This window comes from Triturus cristatus, chromosome 5_1 (genome assembly GCF_964204655.1).
Source record: "Triturus cristatus chromosome 5_1, aTriCri1.1, whole genome shotgun sequence".
NCBI lineage: Eukaryota > Metazoa > Chordata > Amphibia > Caudata > Salamandridae > Triturus > Triturus cristatus.
This window is the reverse complement of record NC_140587.1, coordinates 844,747,690-844,769,368: the sequence shown is the minus strand read 5'-3', so window position 1 is coordinate 844,769,368 and position 21,679 is coordinate 844,747,690.

Here is a 21,679-nt window from a genome sequence, read left to right as displayed (position 1 = left end):
CCAGGGTGGCGGTTGCATCCTAATGGACACAGCTTGACCACCGCACCTCTGGTGGTCGGTCCCGTTCACCGTTACATCGTAATGGGCCCCAAACTGTTTCCCCCATCCAACAAGATCAAAGCTTGCTTTTCAAACAGACTCACATATATGCAGGCCAAAAGAGCATTATTAAGTGGCTTAAGGACTGAGGCCCATATTTACGAGGCCCTTGTTCTGCCGTTGCGTGACTTTTTGTGATGCTATGGCACAGTAAACCATTAAATTATTTTATGAAGCCACGGAAAGACACTTGGCATGGCTTTATATTGCCTCACAATTATAGAGTAAGGCAAGGCAGCGAAAATCACTGCGTTGCCTTACTCTGTGCTAGGAAGGCGTGCCATGGGCGTTGCAGTGGGTGTCTCCTCACAACACCAATGTATTTATACCATGGTGCAAGGGTGTCTGCATTGGCGCTAGGCTGCCGAACCAGGACCAGTGCAGGGGAATAGATAGGATTGCACCGTAGGCCTTAGATATGGCGCATCCTTTCCCTTTGATGTGGGACAGTGCAGCAAGGTGACTCGCTGCACTGACATGCCATGCGCCCATATCTCATAAATCTGCTCCTGAGAGCCTAGTGGAAAATTTTCAAACAGCCAGGATTCATTTTCCATGACTGGTATAAACTGGTTCTTGAATACCGGAGGGATACACAACATAGGATCTATATTTCACTAAGCAGTCAACATTGACTTTCAAATTACAGTGTTTGTAAAAGTCTAATGTTTCTACGTCAAACTTACAGGGAGGATCACACTATGTTTGTGAAGCATGTAAGACTGTACCAGGTACAGAAGTTAGCATGATTACCACCCATTGGAAAACTGATCACATTTCCTGAATTCTGAATCAAGTTCATAAGAATCCAGGCCTGCTGTATAGTTGTCAAGTGTGGCCACATATATAAAGCTAACAATATAGCAAGCAAACTCAAAATCTCAGGAGGCAACCATGTTATGTGTACCTCTTTGATAGGCAGGCTTGAACCATGGAAATTTCACAAATAATACACCCATGGTCCCCTCCAGGATAATAAATTACCTCTACCGACCCATAAGAATCATTACTTTAATGCAGCAACATCACACACAGACCTAACGTAAAATCATGGGTCCCCCCTGTAGAATGTGATGAGAGGTCCAGAGTATCCCATATCTCCCTACATTAATTGGCCTGGGGATGAGTGGGGGCCCTTGAAGGGCATGGGCCCCCCTGAAGGGTTGAGACCCTATTACGTCGCAGTGGCTGCAGGGGCCAGTGTTACATCCCTGATCTCATGTAAATTGTGAATATTGGGATTCATGCACTTCATGTAAATTTTGCTTTTTCATATATTTAGGCTTTTACGCGTTATATTGCATGATGGAGACTGATATAAGAAGAAAATGCCAAGTAGACAGTCAACTAATACATTGAGTTTGCACATTGTGTGATTGTTTTACCTGTGTGTATACATCAAGTTCAATTGACATGCGACCTACGACCAAATACATTGAGCCAGTATCTTGAATCCGAGTTTAGATAATGAGTAAACGTTTTATGTAGATGAACACACAAAATATTAAGCAGGTATCTCATATAAATTGTACCTGTGGTCAAAACGTTTGTAGCATTTCACCGCAGACATATGCCCAAGCGTAATTTGAATAATTCACGTGTGTTTTTTATTACAAGTATGAAACTGGGGGAAAATGTGAAAATTAGCCCACCACTTCTCTTCAACACCCATGAGGCAATCATTCTAATGTGTGACAGAGTTCTTTATAGTTCATCAGGCAACAGCACAGCAGCAGCGCTTCTCGATGAATGATCAGGTGAGCAGGCGACAAGTTGTGTTAAACATGCCACATAAAAACTGTAATCCAATTGCAGGAGGAAATACCACAATGTAGATAACATAGTGGCCAGATTTCCCAGGTCCATTCCTGACCAGTTAGTCCAATCACATCTTTTTTCATTGGATTCTGGAATTTATACTCCTGGTTTTCCTCTGGGTTAGATGAGGCTACAAAAATTCTAAGAAAAAAGTTGACTGGCCTGTACCTGGGAAACTTGGCAGTTATGAGTTAATCCTAATGTATATATAGGTATATTTGATACTTCTATAACACAATCCAAGCTGAAAGGCATGGGAGTAGAGGACAGTCAAAAGCAAAAATACAGTCAAAGTGTGATTGGAGGTGTATCCTGAGTTTTTCAGAACTAAGTAAATATCAATATATAGCAATATCTCTCCGCACGCCTGCCATTTACGGCCCGCCAAATTAGCATGGCGGGGATACCGCGGCGGACAGAAAATCCATCCGCCGCTATTCCGCCGTTCGGATTGCCGACCGGGCGGAAAAGGGAGACAATATGGTGGCAGTGCCTTGCAGGCACCGCCATCTATATTATCATGGGCATTCAGAAAGGCCTTTCCATGGCGGCGATACCGCCATGGAAAGACTGGCGGAGATTGCTTTGGGGACCCGTTAAGAGCCCCCGAGGGGTGGGGGGGGTGGAGGGCTGCACTTGGGGGGTACATATGGTACCCCCCTTTATTGACATACACAAGGTGGCAGGCACGGCGCGGTGCCTGATCACGTTGTGCATGCCAATGCACAACATGCATTTTTAACATTGTGGCAGGTGCTGCTTACAGCACCGCCTGCCACAATTTTAAATATGTGGGATGCGACCGCCAGGGTGGCGGTTGCATCCTAATGGACACAGCTTGACCACCGCACCTCTGGTGGTCGGTCCCGTTCACCGTTACATCGTAATGGGCCCCAAACTGTTTCCCCCATCCAACAAGATCAAAGCTTGCTTTTCAAACAGACTCACATATATGCAGGCCAAAAGAGCATTATTAAGTGGCTTAAGGACTGAGGCCCATATTTACGAGGCCCTTGTTCTGCCGTTGCGTGACTTTTTGTGATGCTATGGCACAGCAAACCATTAAATTATTTTATGAAGCCACGGAAAGACACTTGGCATGGCTTTATATTGCCTCACAATTATAGAGTAAGGCAAGGCAGCGCAAATCACTGCGTTGCCTTACTCTGTGCTAGGAAGGCGTGCCATGGGCGTTGCAGTGGGTGTCTCCTCACAACACCAATGTATTTATACCATGGTGCAAGGGTGTCTGCATTGGCGCTAGGCTGCCGAAACAGGACCAGTGCAGGGGAATAGATAGGATTGCACCGTAGACCTTAGATATGGCGCATCCTTTCCCTTTGATGTGGGACAGTGCAGCAAGGTGACTCGCTGCACTGACATGCCATGCGCGCATATCTCATAAATCTGCTCCTGAGAGCCTAGTGGAAAATTTTCAAACAGCCAGGATTCATTTTCCATGACTGGTATAAACTGGTTCTTGAATACCGGAGGGATTCACAACATAGGATCTATATTTCACTAAGCAGTCAACATTGACTTTCAAATTACAGTGTTTGTAAAAGTCTAATGTTTCTACGTCAAACTTACAGGGAGGATCACACTATGTTTGTGAAGCATGTAAGACTGTACCAGGTACAGAAGTTAGCATGATTACCACCCATTGGAAAACTGATCACATTTCCTGAATTCTGAATCAAGTTCATAAGAATCCAGGCCTGCTGTATAGTTGTCAAGTGTGGCCACATATATAAAGCTAACAATATAGCAAGCAAACTCAAAATCTCAGGAGGCAACCATGTTATGTGTACCTCTTTGATAGGCAGGATCGAACCATGGAAATTTCACAAATAATACACCCATGGTCCCCTCCAGGATAATAAATTACCTCTACCGACCCATAAGAATCATTACTTTAATGCAGCAACATCACCCACAGACCTAACGTAAAATCATGGGTCCCCCCTGTAGAATGTGATGAGGGGTCCAGAGTATCCCATATCTCCCTACATTAATTGGCCTGGGGATAAGTGGGGGCCCTTGAAGGGCATGGGCCCCCCTGAAGGGTTGAGACCCTATTACGTCGCAGTGGCTGCAGGGGCCAGTGTTACATCCCTGATCTCATGTAAATTGTGAATATTGGGATTCATGCACTTCATGTAAATTTCGCTTTTTCATATGTTTAGGCTTTTACGCGTTATATTGCATGATGGAGACTGATATAAGAAGAAAATGCCAAGTAGACAGTCAACTAATACATTGAGTTTGCACATTGTGTGATTGTTTTACCTGTGTGTATACATCAAGTTCAATTGACATGCGACCTACGACCAAATACATTGAGCCAGTATCTTGAATCCGAGTTTAGATAATGAGTAAACGTTTTATGTAGATGAACACACAAAATATTAAGCAGGTATCTCATATAAATTGTACCTGTGGTCAAAACGTTTGTAGCATTTCACCGCAGACATATACCCAAGCGTAATTTGAATAATTCACGTGTGTTTTTTATTACAAGTATGAAACTGGGGGAAAATGTGAAAATTAGCCCACCACTTCTCTTCAACACCCATGAGGCAATCATTCTAATGTATGACAGAGTTCTTTATAGTTCATCAGGTAACAGCACAGCAGCAGCGCTTCTCGATGAATGATCAGGTGAGCAGGCGACAAGTTGTGTTAAACATGCCACATAAAAACTGTAATCCAATTGCAGGAGGAAATACCACAATGTAGATAAAATAGTGGCCAGATTTCCCAGGTCCATTCCTGACCAGTTAGTCCAATCACATCTTTTTTCATTGAATTCTGGAATTTACACTCCTGGTTTTCCTCTGGGTTAGATGAGGCTACAAAAATTCTAAGAAAAAAGTTGACTGGCCTGTACCTGGGAAACTTGGCAGTTATGAGTTAATCCTAATGTATATATAGGTATATTTGATACTTTTATAACACAATCCAAGCTGAAAGGCATGGGAGTAGAGGACAGTCAAAAGCAAAAATACAGTCAAAGTGTGATTGGAGGTGTATCCTGAGTTTTTGAGAACTAAGTAAACTGTTACTGCATCATGATAAAATTATAGTAAAATATTGAGTTGCATTACTAATATAACAAAGTGTTAAGGTGTGTGCGCTGACATATTCATTCGAATACAGTAAGAAGAAAAATTAACATACTTCTATAGTGCCGTAGCAAATATCCAAACGTACATGTGTGTCTGAATTGGCCTAGCTGATTGTTTTACAATTGTTGAATCATAATTGTTGATATCGCATATGTAAAGTGTTAGACCTGTCATCCTTGGCTTGGTTGTCCCCCTAACTTTCTGCCTCCAGACCTCTTGCTGAATTCCGTTTTGCTGGTCTTCGGATTCTATACACTTTCCCACTGATAATCAATTCTAAGGTGCTTGCCTCTCCCTAAAACATGCTAGATTGGCTTATACGACATTGGCATATTTCAATTTCTTGTAAATCCCTAGTACAGTGGCACTGCCTGTGCCCAGGGCATGTAACGTACATGCTACTAGTGACTCCTGCAGCATTGATTGTGCCACCCACTCAATGAGCACTTTAAGCATGTCTCAGGCCTTACACTCCAGCCTGTGTGTGTGCAGTTTTAAACTGACATTTCGAACTGGCAAAGTAAACTTTAGCCAGGCCTACATTGTCCTTTTTACCACATATAAGTCACCCATTGGGTAGGCCCTGGGCAGCTAGAGGACAGAGCTGAATGTATTTAAAAAGTAGGACATGCACTTTTAAATTGTACACATCCTTGTAAGGAAAAACTCTTAAAGTCACTATTCACTATTGCAAGACTAGTTTCTCCTATAGCTTAACATTGGAGTTACCTCATTACATTTTATAACTGCAATTTCCAAATGGGAACATATGCCCAGTTCATGTTTAGTGCCTTTGGAATTTCTGTTATTGTGCTGGCTCCTGCAAGAACCCCTGCGCCCCAACAGCTTTCAATGGATCTATTAACTGACACAGCCTCCAGCGCTTGTCCATTGATGTTTTGCAAAGATCTGAGCGGATGTACATTAAATGAGAATTAACTGACAACAGAGCAGTTCGGCAGGCTTTGTAATAAATCGCCTGCCACAAAAAATAAATCGCCAACATAAATAAGAATGGGGCAAGGATAACTAGAATTTGCAGCTTGCTTAGAGTACAGCTTTAGCCTATGAGCTTCTTGAATTTGGGAGTCCATATCCCAGTCTGCCAGGTCTGGAAGAGCTTTCTGCAACAGACAAACCACGAAGCCCCTGGTGTCATTGCCTTCCTTTCCTTCCTCTATTCCAAAAAACCGAAGGTTATTACAATGTTGCCTGTTCTCCAAATCCTCAACTTTATGTTGAAAATATGCCAGGTGGTGTTCATGCTCTGTGACTACTTTAGTTGTTGCTGTGCTGACCTCCTCGACGCTTGCTACTCGGTGCTGGAGCTCAGCAACATCCAAAGTTAAACTTGCCATTTTACTAGTAACTTCTGTAAGAGCATGCTGCATATTTTTATTGTCCTCTTTAACCTGAGCATAGTGTTCCAAGGCCTCAGTTCTTTTGATCTGTAAGAGTTGCAAGATAGTTGTAAGAGAGGGCTCAGTTGCCCCTATAGCCCCACCCTTCCATGTAAGTTCTTTCCCATCTGCCTTAGGGTTATCGGGGGAGATTCCCTACTGTAGTGTGCAACTAGACGATTACAAAGGGCCATCTGTCGCATATCAGAGTCTTATTGTTGGGCTCAAAATCTCACTAGCATTAGAGCTAGTGTCTGTTACTGATTGTGTTGTACTGCGCCCCTTACTGGAGATGAGTTAGGCTGGGGGACAGAGCCACTTTTGCACAGCCTTGATATCAGAGTCTTTACCTCTCCCTAAGATGTGACCTACTTCCGCAGTTGGCTCTCCCTAGCCCCTAGTGCAGGCTGCAAGGAGTTGAGGTCCAGGCAGTGATGCACTTTCTCAGCCTTTGTTCTGGCCTGCCTTTTATCGAGAGGCCCTTTTTTAAGGATAGCCTCATCTTCCTGCAGTAAAGATCCAAGGGGTGCTTCGTCATGAGGGTCCTGCAGCACCTCTGAGACAGCCACTGCATCTACTGCAGCCTCCTCCCCCACCTCCACGCTCTTACTGTGGAGGAGTCCACCCTCTATCTCACCTGGCTCTGTGTCATCAGCCAATACAGTCACTGTGCATTGCTGTGGGATCACAGGGTTAAAGCTCAGGCCTGTTGCCACCTCTCTGTTTGGCCCTGGTGGTCCGCTCGGTCTGACTGCATCAGCCTGCTCCTAGCCCACCCCCCGAGGTTCGTTGAGCCCTGAGTCCATCTGGGGCGACGAGTTACAGCCCTTCCCAAATAGAAAACCTCTAGCTAAGGGGGGGGGACTCTTTCTCTATATTATTCAGTGCCATATTACAGTTAGAGTTAGATCTGGCATTGGTGCAAGATGTAAAGTTTTTACCTTGCTGGAAGTCTGATCCCGGCTGCTGAGGATGAGAGTATTGCTTGGAACCTGCTGCTGGCTTGCCCTCTGCCATCATGCTCAAGAGAACATCCTCCAGTGATGTTTCAAAGGCTCCTGGGTCAGTAGCCTGCAGAAGATCACTGGCAGCACATGTCTGAGGTGTCCTTAAAATGGGATGACCAACTTTGTAGAAATTGCTTTCTGTTTAGATTGGCTCTTTGATTCACCTTCCTCTGTGCTTTCCGCTGCCTGTTGGAGCTCGATAGCGGTAGAATTTCGAGCCCTGACACCACATTAACCGCCATGCTGCATATTCACCCATGGACGGGCCATAGTAGTTTTCGGCTCTCCCTGCTGTAACAGGATGCAGGTGTAGACACTGCGGAAACAGACGCACTGAAGAACAGGGAGATTCAGCCAAAGCAGCAGGACCAACAACCCTCGGCCCCGCTCTGGACCAAGGAACCACCACTGCATGTAAGGCTGTTACCGCCTGCAGCCCCCGCAACCTGTCGCTAGAATTGCTGCTGTATACCGGTAAATTTTGCGGGGGTGGTAAAATCAATCAATAAGTGACAGGCGGGAGTGACAGGTGGCAGAGAACACTATGGGAGCGATCACAGCATGCACTCCTCAGCGCAGGTTCAACTCGCCATCTTCCTTCCCTGGATCTCAATCAACACTCCTTCAGTACACTTCTGAACCTGTGGATACTCTGCCAGGAAGAAGACTGCCACGCTTCTTGACTGCTGCTCTTCTTGACTGCTGCCCTTCTGTGGTGCTCTGCTGCCTGATGCCCTCTTGCCTGGGTAAGAAGGACTGCATTTCTTGAACCCAGAATCCAGAGTTATTCTAAGGGCTAGTTGGCAGGCCTCCTGATCTGAAGCCTCAGAGACATAACAGGCTTCCAACAACTTTGCATCTGCACCTGGACTCTGCTATATGTGAGTCTGCCCAGCCAAGTGAGCCCACCCAAGTGGTGGACCCTTGGAGATGGGTTTAAGGCACTCTGCCAGCTTCTGTGGATACAATGGAACCAACGCATCTCTGTTGCATGGCGCAAACCCAAGAAGAACAGATGCATTGCTCTTGCTGCGTGGATTGGACCCATTGCAAAGACCCTCTTCGCACCCCGTTGGAACCACCACTGTGCGATGCATCCTCGGTGCTGGCATTCACACCTCGCGCTGGCAACAGCTTCAATGACAACACTGGACTCCATATCACAGCCACGCAGCTCTTTGGAACTGATGCATCACCCCGACTGATCCTCAGTGCTGTGTTTCACATCACAAGCCCTGCTGACAGGATCCTCGATGACAAAGCAGGCCCCTACACCACAGCCTAGCTGCATCTCGGAACTGGTGCATTGCTTTGGCTGTGCAACACATTTTTGATGCGCATCTTCGCAGTGCTCCCCAATCCAGGATTTAAAGTACTCTGTTCAGTGGGCCTAACTGGGTCCCTGTTGCCTGCGTTCCATCGCAGTCGGCCTTAAACTGTGACTTTGTCCAAGTGTGATGTGGCCAGATATTGACAGTGGGCACTTTGAACTTTCTGGCACTAGTTTCACTGAAATCTTCAAAACTGCATATCTCCGGTTAGACTGATTGGATTTTTGCCATTTTGGTCTTGTTTTATTTATTGAAGAAAGTTGTGTTTTTCTAACTTGGTGTGGGATCCTTTTTCGTGGTGTTTTCAATTTATCACTGTATGAAGTGTTGCACAAATACTTTACACATTGCTTCTAAGTTAAGCCTGACTACTCTGTGCCAAGCTGCCAGAAGGTTGAGCCCAAGTTAATTTAGGGTTGGTTTGTTCCTCACCCTGACAAGGATTGTGGTTGCTGCTTGACAAGGGCTCACACCTCAGTCAACCAATAATCCAATTTATCACATAAAGCATCTTAGTTCATATTTACTAATCCCTTGCGTAGTGTGATGCAGGGCAACGCAAAGGCTTATTTGAGATTGAAAAAGCCACAAAGGACTTGATTTGCCTGGCGGCTTTACATGACTTTGTAAAAAAATGTACTGCAAAGCTGCATTATATTTCTTAGTGGTGGGCATTCCATAGGTGAAGCACATGGGTAATCCATGGATTTCAAGCAATTTCAGATTTACTAAGATTTGTAAAGCTGGAATTGCATGAAATCGATATGCTACCACAGAGAGGTTCAACAAGGACAAATATGTTTATTTTTCCTCATTATATCACACATAGAAATACGAAAATGCCTCTGTATGTTGCTTTTGAGCAGGAAAGCACCCCTTACTGCATGAAAACAATCCTGCTGGTAGTGTAATCACACTTGCAGCAGGGAGCAACTGTGCCTGCATAGGTGATAAGTAGCCACTAGTGTGTCAGTGCTGATAGAGAGCCGAAGGGCACCATATATTTGTAAAAATGGGACTCTAGCTCTCTCTCATTCACGCAGTGCAGCAACTTGCAGTGCAGCAACTTGCCTTGCTGCACTACGTTGCATGAGTTATAAGTAAATTTGCCCCCCCATGTCTAACAGAGAACTGCCTCGTTAATGAATGGTGTCTACTCAGAAAGGACCTATCACGATAACATTACTTAGTGTTCTATTTCCCATACATGTGTCTGATGGAAAATCAAAGATTTCTTCTTGGTCTGAAATAAACATTTTGGCCAAGAGGAAAGAGATTGTATTGGGTTTGTGTTACTATTTTAATGAAATCCAAAGTCTTCCACTGGGTTTTACAAACCAAACAAATAAATATTTGCGTTGGTTCATAACCTAAAGTAACACAAGGCAGCGTAAAGTTCTGCCTTGCATTACTTTGTGTCAAGGGGGTGTTCCATTGGTGGTGCATGGGCATCCCCACGCACTCAACTGTGGGGATGATTTCAAATCCCTATTTACAGACAACTGTAGAAAGGAATTTGTGCCAATTCTCCTGCCCCTCCTTGAAGCAGGCATAAGAAGGAGAAATGTTTTCATTTCTCCTCGTTTTTTACTTGAGTACAAAGCAGACACCCTAGCACTATGGAGCAAGGATGCCTGCATTGGCACATAACAGCAACAGCCACAAGTGCGCCAGCACATCCAGAGCAGAACTGCATAGATGTTAAGTAGATATGGTGCAGTTCTGCTCTCTATCCCATTCACACAACTCATCACAGCAACTTCACTTACTGTGATACGCTGTTCGAACTCTTTGTAAAAATGCCCTATGGTCTCTATTTACAGAGTACTGGTAGCGACACAGAAAGACACTGTAGAATTACTCTCATGTATCACGGTCAGGTTACAGATAAACAGATTAAGGCTTGAAGCGACAACAAGTTTCTATGTTTTTTCGGTGCATAATTAGTCCTCTATAGATTAGAGCTGTGCCAGTATAATTACAAAACTTAGCCTTTTCGACTTCGACATTCTGTATTGCCCTTAAGAGGCATATTTGTTGAGTTGAATCGCCCATGCACCGTGCAATGGGGTGCAAGTGCAACGCAACTAATAAATCATAGTTATCAAACCACCCAAAGCCACCTTGCATGGCCCTGCATGGCTCGATAAATTTAGGGTAATGCAATGCAAATCACTGCATTGTGTTACTCTGGCCCAGGGAGGCTGTTGATGGGTGAAGAGTGGGTGTTCCCATGCATCGACCCATGAATCCTTGAACATTCCCAGATCTACCATTACTAGTAGTCCAGGGAATGTGTCAAAATTCTACAGGTGCATCTTAGCGAAAGAGGGAAATGCCTCTGGGGATTCTTCTTGTGCAGGAAGATGACTCTTCTTGCTAAAAACAATCCTGCCTACAACACAGGCACCCTTGCACCAAGACGCAAGGGTGCCTGCGTTGGCGCTAGGCAGCACATTGCATTCCAGCACAAGGAAGTTCAGAAATACACCATATAATGTTAAATAAGGTGCATTCATGCCCTTTCACGCAGCACAGCACATCACGGAGGCTTGCAGCATTGCATGAATGTTTGATAAATATGCTCCTAAATGAGCATGTCAGGTAGGGCAGAGTTTGTTAGTGGTCTGATAAACACATGAGAAAGCAGTAATCATAGATTAACAGGCTATTAGAAAAGGACTGGAATGGAGGATAAACATTAAAGAAAGTGGTTACCATGACTGTTCGTTATCTAATGTATAGATAAGTCTAGAATTTATGTTCAATATTATTGCCAAATTGAGGTTTGGTCAAAGTGTAAGGCAAGATGAAAGGTTAGAGTTTCGTTATTTTTGATTATTCATACTTATTCTAATTTGTTATATTTAGGTTTGATCATATTGACTTTGAAGATTTAGTACAGACAAAACAATGGGGAATAACAGCTTTGCAGTATTGTCCCTCGTTGTCATTTGTTAATGGAGATAACATTTTGAAATGGACACATTATTACACCACAAGATAATCTCTTGTAATGTACACATGGGAGAAAATGACATAAGATAAAGATTTAAGTGCAGCAGATAAGATATCACTGAATCATGGATCCATATCTAATCACATGTTGATTTGTCATTATGTAGTGCTATAATATTCCCATAGCTAATTGTTGAATGGTTAATTTAAAACAATGACATCTAAAGTGCATCAATAATTTCGTATTCCTTTTCCAACTCCGTACTGTTGTGTAAAGCTACTACATAGGTCACTAATTGAAATTATTATAGCAGAATCTTAAAAGGTACTTTAGCACATGGATATGCTTTATAGGGGCTAATGTTTCCTGATACTTTCCCGACCTGTCAATAGAAATAAGAAAGAGGATGTTGTCCAAAGTTCATTGAGGCCAGTGTGTCTTGTTAATTTTGCATTTCTAAAGCCTGAATATTGAGGACTTGATTAACAACCTGTTATGAATAGGTGTGACTTACTCTTGTAGTACTCTTGGCTTACTTTGGAATTCCAGTAGTGAGCTAGACATAGACCTAATTTAGGGCCCGATTTTGATGTTGGTGGGACCGCCACCGACAGGCCGTCGGAGACCGTCCCTTCGACATCCAGCATAGCGGTCCAACTGCTGCATTATTATATGGTCGGTCAGACTGCAGTGGGCGGAGGGACCGACCAACGCCCCAGACAGGCTCAAGGAGCCTGTCATAGTGTGGGTCCAACCGTAATCCCTACAATGTGTGCTGTGCCTGCGGAGGCACTGCATAGGGGTTAGGATGTACCTCTTCCCTCTGCCTTTACATGGCTGACGTGACTGCCATGAAAAGGTAGACGGGATGGGATTTTGGAGGCCCTTAGCAGGGCCCCTGTCCCCCGTGGTCCTCCGTTATGGGCCATGGTGGGGACATATGGTGCCCCCCAAAACATCCATGCACCATGTGCCAGGCACCAGATGGTGCCTGGTGCCTGGTACATGGTGCATTGATGTTTGAAAACTGTCCTTTTACACTACGGTTGTGCTGCAGCCCTTTTGTCGGGCCTCAGCACAAGCCCCAATGGAAAAGAGCATTTTTTCGACTGCCTGCATGGCAGTCGAATTGTAAACGGGCAGGTGGAAATGCCGACATGTAGTCGGTCAGATACCTGCTCGATACGATGGAGTTCGGATGCTCATCTGACCCCCATCATAATGAGGACATTAGTTCCAGCCTAACCCCCTGTGATGATTTATGTGAGATTATTGTGGTCAGGCAAAGTCAAGTTAGACATAATGTGACTATTTTTTATGCAATCTTCGCTTGGACAAATCTAGGTCGAAGAAATATGTATATTTAAAATATAAATTTGAAAATAATGATAAAAATATTTAAAAGTGTCTCATACATTTCAACTCAAAAGGGACCAAATCTCAATCTCTTCTATGCTTTAATTTTTCAAAGACAAATTAGATCCCCTCCTTAGCTGCCTGTCCATAATTTCATTATGCAATTAAAATAACATTGTCTGCAGAAGGAAAAAGATTGTTTCTTTCTATTTTCCATTGGGAGATAATGTCGCCCACTATTTTGGTTTTGAATAAATTGTTTATTCATTGATAAGTGGATTTAATAAAAAACCCTTAACAATAATTCTTTCTTTTTTGTTTTACTTTTATTTCAATGCTATTTTTTTGGTTTTTATTCACAGTTTATTTTAAAGGTTTCTTTTAGTCGGTGTATTGTAGGGTAGCAAGGAAGGAAGTGCATAGATAGATAGAGATTACCTACTGGCGGTCGCCAGAAGGTAGTTATAGTTAGGACCTTGTTTCTATTCCCAAAGCGTTTTATCTTTTCCCAATAACTTTGGCGCCGGTTGACGAATCTTCGCAAAACTTTCAAAACGTAGGTCTCGCTCCGGGCAGCTCCTATCCTGAAAGTTTCAGGGTGATTTGCCCAGCGGGGGCCGAGAAAAAAGGGGGGTCCCAAAACACATTTTCTCCATGTTATTTCCCATAGGAATCTTTAGACACGACTACAGCCCGAACTGCTGAACGGAATTACACCAAATTTTGCAAAAAGGTAGCCCTTGGTTCAGAAAGAGACCTTTTTTTAAATAGTGTGAATCCGTTCAGAAGTTGCTGAGAAATTAAAAAAATAAGAGTGAAACAATCCATTTCCCATAGGAAACTTTATGCAAGAACACAGCCGAAACTACTGAACGGATTTACCCCAAATTTGGCAAAAAAGTACTGCTTGGCGCAGAAAGCGACCTTTTCAAATATGGTGTATATCCGTTCATCTGTGATGTCATCAGTGATGTCACTGACCATGTCATGAGTGATGTAATATGTGACGTCATCAGCAGTGCATTGCGGGGGCGCTAGTTATAGTTAACTGAACTAACTGTAACAGGGAAATTTCTCTGGTTTTGTACGAGTGAAATGTCCAACTATATATAACTTTCCCTAAAACCTATGGTTTTTTCAGTGAATTTCTAAGGTTTTTTAAATGCTAATTTCTAACTATAATGTGCCTGAAACCTATGGTTTTTTCAGTGAATATAGATATAGATATATATTTAGATATGTATTATTTTCAGCATTCTCAGGATGTGGAAGTAGGTTGGGTTGACTGTGTTGACCTGGGCAGTCATGTCCAGCTTCTTGTTGATAATGATCCAGAGGTTTCTTGCTAGTGTGCGAGGGCTGGGAGTAAGTCCTAGGTCAGTCGGACATCAGGTGGTATCCCACAGTGAGGCATCCTTCAGAAGATTACCACTATGGTGTGATCTGTGCTAATTTTATGTTATTTGGACTTCATCCAGGTGGTCACTTCAGTCATGCACTGTTCCTTGTTTATGTGATTTGTTGAAGAGGGAGAGTATCAGTTCTGTGTTACTGGCAGATTGGAGTATGTTGATGTTATGTGCACAGGTGATGTTTGCCACTGGAGTCATACAGATGTTGCAGAGGATTGGGCTAAGTGAGAAGCCTACAGGACTCCGCTAATGAGATTCTGGTCCTCTAGGAAGTAGGGTGGCATGATGACGGTTTGTGTTCTTCTGGTTAGAAAGGTACATATCCATTGGAGGGTGGGTCCTTGGATTCCAGTGTTGTGAAGTCTTCTGATAATAATGCAATGGAAGGCTGTGTTGAGCTCCAGCAGGATAAGGACTGTGGTTTCGCCTCTGTCGAGTATCATCCAGATGTCGTCTGTTTCTTCTGTGAGGGTTGTCTTTGCACTGTGGTTTGATCTGAACCCAGATTTTGTGGCATCAAGGAGCTGATAGAGAGTAAGGTTGTTGGGTGGGCATCTACTGATGGCTTTTTCTTGGACCTTGGTTGATAATGGAAGGATGGAGATTGGCCGGTAGTTCATGAGGTTGGCTGGCTCCTATCAGGGATTTTTCAGAATGGTGTAGATAGCTGCATGTTCCCAGGCTTCCCAGAAAGTGGCTGTGTCAATGGAGGTGTTGAGGATGGAGGTGAGAGCTTTGCTGAAGGACATTGAACCTTTGTCGAAAATGTGGTGGGGCAATGGTCGGACGCAGCCCCGGAGTGGATGGTCTTCATGATTGCTGTGGTTTCCTCTGTAGGGAAAGGGTTCCATGTTGTCAATGTGGTGCTTTTGTCTGATACTGGAAGACTTATCTTAAGGTTATTGGGGTTCGATTGTGGGTCGAAAATGGTGTACATGGCTGTGATTTTGTTGCAGAAGAGGTCTGAGAGGTCATGGCATAGGTCTTTGGTCGAGTTGATGTTGCTGGTCCTTGATGATGGTGAAAATGTTCTTGCTGTTGCTTGAGCTGTTGTTGATGCACTCAGCTAGAGCGCTTCTATTGGTTTCCCGATTTCACTGGTGGTAGCGTCTCTGGGCGAATTTGAATGTTTCCTTGTCCTATTCTTCCTGGCTAGCTCTCGGTCACCATTCTTGCTCCTTGCAGTGTTGTTTAGCCATTCTGAGTTCTCCAGCTGGCTTGTTTTTCTGTTCTTGCTACTTGGCTTCTTTGCCAGGGGATGGGCAGGGTGTCGGCGCGGGCAGTGATCCATTTGTTAAAGTTATTGATATCGCTTAATAGGTAGACTGTGAGTTCTGGTTGGCTTTTGTGAAAGGCAGAAGCCAAATCCACCTCAGATAGTATGTTTCAGGGTCGGTGGTCAGGGCCAGTCATAGTGGTTCTTCCACAGTGGGAATGTTAATTATGAAAGCGGACTATGGCGAGATTGATACAGGTGACGAGTGTGGGAAGGTAGCTCGTGATGCCATTGAATGAGGTCAGGATGTGTCCGGCAGCATGGATGGGTGTTGACACTTATTCAGTGCGACCTAGGTTTCCAAGACTTTTGAGGAGTGTGATTGAGTTGGAGTTGGTCAGGTCTTCTAGGTGAAAGTTAAGGTCTTCTAAAATGATGTAGACACTAGAGACGATGGCTACTGGGTTGACAAAGTATGATAAGTTGCCAATGAATATGGCTCAGGGTCCTGGGGGTTAGTAGATCAGACTTCCACATTAGGGTGGACTTGGCTGTGACTTGTAGTCTGAAGTTGAAGTGTTCCATAAAGTTTGCTCCAGTTTCTGAGTTGGTGCTGCAGCTGATGGTGTCTTTGAAAATGATGGTGATTCCTCTTCCAGTTCTGTTTTGGAGGTCCTGCCTGATGATCTTGTAGCCAGCCGGGATAGCAATTTATGCTGCTCTCTTTAGGCAAGAGCAATCTGCTGATCTGTTTCCCTGCCTGCATCAGTGCAGGCAGGGAAACAGATCTCAATTCTGCTCTCAGCTGACAGAGCATTTTTAAAGCTCCCTCCTGCTGGGAGCAGACTTTGTGTTTGGTCCCGGTTGGCAGGAGTTTTAAAAATGTTCCCACCAGACAGGAGGAAAGATATTTTTCCTGCCTGCACCAGTGCGGGCAGGGAAAATGCTGTGTCCCTGGAGTGGGCTCCCTGTTCCCAGCAAGTGAGTCAGCACTGGGGGAATGGGGTCCCCAGGGCCATTAAAGGCTCAGGGAGGGAACCATGTGTCCCCCTCTCTTTTAAATTGTGTTACGGCCCTGGGTGTGGTGTCCCCGTGTCCAAAGTTAGGCTCTGGGAGTGTGGCCTCAAGCCCCCTCCCCTTTTTTGGGCCTCGGCCCCAGTGCAAGGTGTCTCCAGGGCCTCTTTGAGGCTCAGGGAGGGGAGCCAGGCGCCCTCACTTCAACAAATGTTTCAGCCCCAGGACTAAATTAGGCTCCAGGAGGGGGGCAGCAGAGCCGCTCCATTATTTTATTATCTCTGCTCCAGGGGATGAGGTCCCTGGGGACTCTCAGAAAAAAAAACATTATGCGTCGCCTTCCAGGCCCTGGTCCACCCCTGGTGGGAGGGGAGTTTAATAAGCAAGCATGGAAGACTGTTTTTTTTTTCAATTTTGCTGTGGATTCATGGATCCTCTGTGAACTCATGGCAAAATTTAAAACAAAACACATTTCTGGCAGCAGGGGATCCCTCTGGCATAGGGGTTCAGGGTATCTCTACCTTGCCCCATGGCTTGTTTCTTCACTTTTAAGAACTCTAGACGAGTCCCGAGTCCTAAGATGGCTGCCACCACTTCCTGGTTGAGGTGGTGGCAGTAAATCAGATCTCAGCAGAACATCTATTGGCTCTGTAGAAGCTCTCATTCATAGATATACAAAGTTTTTGACCATTAGTTGCTCAAAAACTACTAAGTGCATTTACACTAAATCACAAAAAGCACTCTTGCTTTATCTGGACCAAGATCCAGATTTCTACCAAATTTGGTAAAAATCTGTTCAGTGGTTTGGGCAGTTAAACAACGCTTCACATTACACTCACCTCAGAACAAATCCATTGAGTCATCTGGAAAAGGAATACCACATGAAATTGCAGGAATGGTTTGAACTAGGCCTACTGGATTGGGAAGAACTGCAGTACCTCCATACTGAGAAGACTAGAATGGCCGCACTTCATCTTCTGCCAAAAATTCAGAAGCTAATGATTAATCCACCAGGAAGACCAATAGTGAGCTCAATAGGTTCACTATTAGAGAACAGGTCTAGATTCCTTGATTTATTTCTACAAGAATATGTTATGGCCCTCCCATCATATTTAAAGGACAGTACGGAATTTTTAAAGAAACTGGATAACATTCCCTTGAAGTGTGAATATACAATGATAACCATGGATGTGGTGTCATTATACACCTCCATTGACCATGGGAAAGGAATGCATGCCTGTGAGAGTGTCCTAAGGGATCGACCAGTGGAATGGTTGGACCATACAGGAATGTTGATGGATATGTTAAATTACTGTCTCACGCACAATGTTTCTACATTTGATGGCAAATTTCACCACCAGGTACAAGGAACAGCAGTGGGCGGCTCCTTCGCCCCCACTTACGTGAATTTATTCATAGGGTGGTGGGAGAAGGAGGTTGCCTGGGCTGATGAGAACAACCAATACACAGAGAAAGTGGCACTATGGACTCGATTAATCAATAACTTATTCATCCGGTGGGAAGGTAGTGAAAATTAATTAGAACTCTTTTTGACCAGATTGAATCACAATGATTGTAATTTACAATTTTACATACACAAAGAGTTGTCAATCTTGCAATTTCTTAGATGTAGAGTCGGAGGTTAAGGATAATATATTGACAACTAGAATTCATAGGAAGCCAACAGCAACCAACTCCATTCTACATGCAAATAGTGGCCACGCAGACACCCTCAAATGGAGCATTACATATAGCCTGGTGGTAAGAGCAAGGAGGGTATGTTCAACTGAAGAGTGATATGATGAGGAACTATATAGGATGATAATAACTTTCAGAGAACATGGATACTCAATGACAGTACAGGAGAATGCCAGGAGAAAGGCAAAAGAAAAACCAAGAGGACAGTCTCTGTATCAGAAACATATTCAGGAAGAGAACAGCAAAACAGTAAAGTGACTGTTCCTGAAATGTAATATGGCCCAACCTGGTATTAAGAAAATTCTCAGAAAGAATTGGCATATCCTAAAAAATTATGAACATCTTGGAGAAATGTTCGAGAAAAGACCACAAGTAACGTCTAAAAAAGTGAGATCTTTGGGAGATATTAAAACCTGGAGTCACTATGTTGGCAAGCAAGAACAGCAAGGACAAGGGAATTGGTTAGTCAGGAACATGGAGGGCTTCATAAAGTACAATTCCTGCAAAGCCTGTAAACAAGGATTGAACTGCAAGAGTTATCGCACAGCTGAAGGTCATGTGGTACCAATTTAGGAAAGAATAACATGCAACACAGAATGTCATCTATGTTTTAAAATGTGGTTGCAAAACATTATACATTGGTAGCACTATGAACAAATTGAAATTAAGAATCCTTCAACATATGAGAGCGATAAAAAATGGCTGGTGATAAGAACTACCCAATGGCCTGCCATTTCAATCAAACGCATAACCGGTCCCTGTCAACATCTAACTATTGGGGTATCAAACATGTGAGGGCACACCCGAGAGGAGGCGACCATGAGAAGGAACTGAGGATGCAAGAATCATGTTTGAATATTTCGATTGGGACAGAAATACCTTGGGGCCATAACAAGGACTCAGAACTGTTTGTACATCTCTGATGTTGGCATGGGGGCAACAGCATCATAATGAAATTAATATGGTTTACATTCAGAATTTGCACAACCTTTGAAACCTGTAAAAATCTTACAAACACCACCTCTTTCCTTTCTTTCCTTCCTTACTTTCTTCCTTTCCCTCTTCCTTCCCTTCCTCTTCCCCTCCCTTTCTCCCCTTTCTCCATTTACTCTCCTTCTCTTAACCCTCCTTCTTGAAATTGACCAATTTATATTGTATATAATACTTTTTTAATCATATCGCAGGGACTCAGGACATGTTCCAATCTTAGAACTAACTTTGAGGTCAATATTCAGAGGTATAACATTTAAAAAACCCTAAAACGTAAGATAAAGGAGAGAAAAGAAAAAAGAAAAATAGACAAATATTTGTAGTAGACATTATTTCACTGTGCACTTTGAATGGAATTGATGTCACTTTATTCTTGAATAGGAAGGTGGTGGAAACAGCATTTTGTATTGGATTTCATATCCTTATGTAATATTGATGCAGCATTATGCACTTTAATATGAGCAAAGGATGTTTCTTAATTGGAACTATGATCAAGAACGTGGGAGACCTTAGTATTAAACTAGTAATATAGGGTTTGTTAGATTAATCGAGTGGAGGTTATGAAATTTATGTTGCACTTTGCACTTTAATTATCTTGCACATTTACCATTATGCTGCTAATGTTTGATCATGAATTTCTGAAAAGGAGAATGAATTTCAATACACCTTAAGGGAGAAAATGGAATTGTTTTGGGACGATTCATTTTGAAGAAAATGCTTTGAAATATTTAGATAAGAAGTGAGGTATTGGATTCTATGTAGCGGAGGTTATGGAACCCATGTCGCATTTTGCACTTTAATCACCTTGCACTTTAACCACTATGCTGCTTTTGTCTACCCATGAATTTCTAAAATTTGAATTTGGATGCTGTTGTTCTTGGATGGTGCCGCTGCACGAGGTGCTCATTAAAGGGACACCCAAAGCGGTATATATATATATATATATTCACTGAAAAAACCATAGGTTTCAGAGACGTTATAGTTAGAAATTAGCATTTAAAAAAACATAGAAATTCACAGAAAAAAACATAGGTTTCAGGGTTGTTATAGTTAGCTGGACATTTCACTCGTACAAAACCATAGAAATTCCTCCGTTATAGTTAGTTCTGCTAACTATAACTCGCGCGTCCGCAATGCACTGCTGATAATGTCACATATTACATCATTCATGACATGGTCAGTGACAACACTGATGACATCACTGTTGACATCTCAAATGACATCACTGATGACTTCACTGATGACATCATCCAGTGAATGTGGTTTAGTTTGAAATTTAAATATGTATTATATATATACCAATCTGTATTGAAGATTGAGTGGATATATAACTGTCTGGATGGAGGATTTAGTAGCTGTCTGACTGTCTGTTTAAGTGAGTAATTTTAAGTGTCTCACTTAATACATGGATTAGTAACTAAACTATGTGAATGTGTGCATCACTGTCTCTGTTGTTGTATAACATGCTGCATCAGTTGGTCACTAACTACATGTGTGTGTATATTAGTTATTGATTAGTTGGGTGAGTATTTGTGTGGGACACTGAGTTTGTGTGTGGTTGGATGGGGTGTGTGTAACTCTATGCATAGATGTGTGAATGGTTGATTGACTAGGTGTATAGGTTTAATAGTGCATGTGGAAACAGTTGTTTGGGTGACTGAGTGTATTTATTTGTGTGTTGGTGAGCGAATATATGTTTTAGTTGTACATCTTCAACAAAGTAAAAAATTAAAAGGCATTGTATGTGAGAGTTGCTGTATATAAATACGTATATATAAGAGTCAGTGATTGTGAGAGTAACCATATGAATGAGTGTATAATTGTAATGGTGATTTTTTAACACATTAACTATGAGTTACTATGTGTTTGAAAAAATGAGGTGTTGTGTGTATAATTGTGTGAGTAAATGTAAGTGTGATTATTTTTTTTCATGGGTGAGTAGGATGACTGCATAACCGATTAAGATGACTGCTGATGTGTCAATGCCTATATATGTGTATAAGTTCATTTGATAGTTTTCTATTAATTAGTGACTGCATGTATAAGTGATTCTGTTGTTGAATGGGCAGTTGTGTGTGTAGACTTAGGAATCAGTGAGTGGGTATGTAGTAACTGGTATTGGTGTGTCAATGGTTTCAAATATGGTACTCTGTATTTTACAGTGAGTGATGAAAGGTTATACTAGTGTATGATGAGGTGTATCAGATTGTCACGTGGATGATGTCATCAGTGATGTCATCCGTGATGTCAT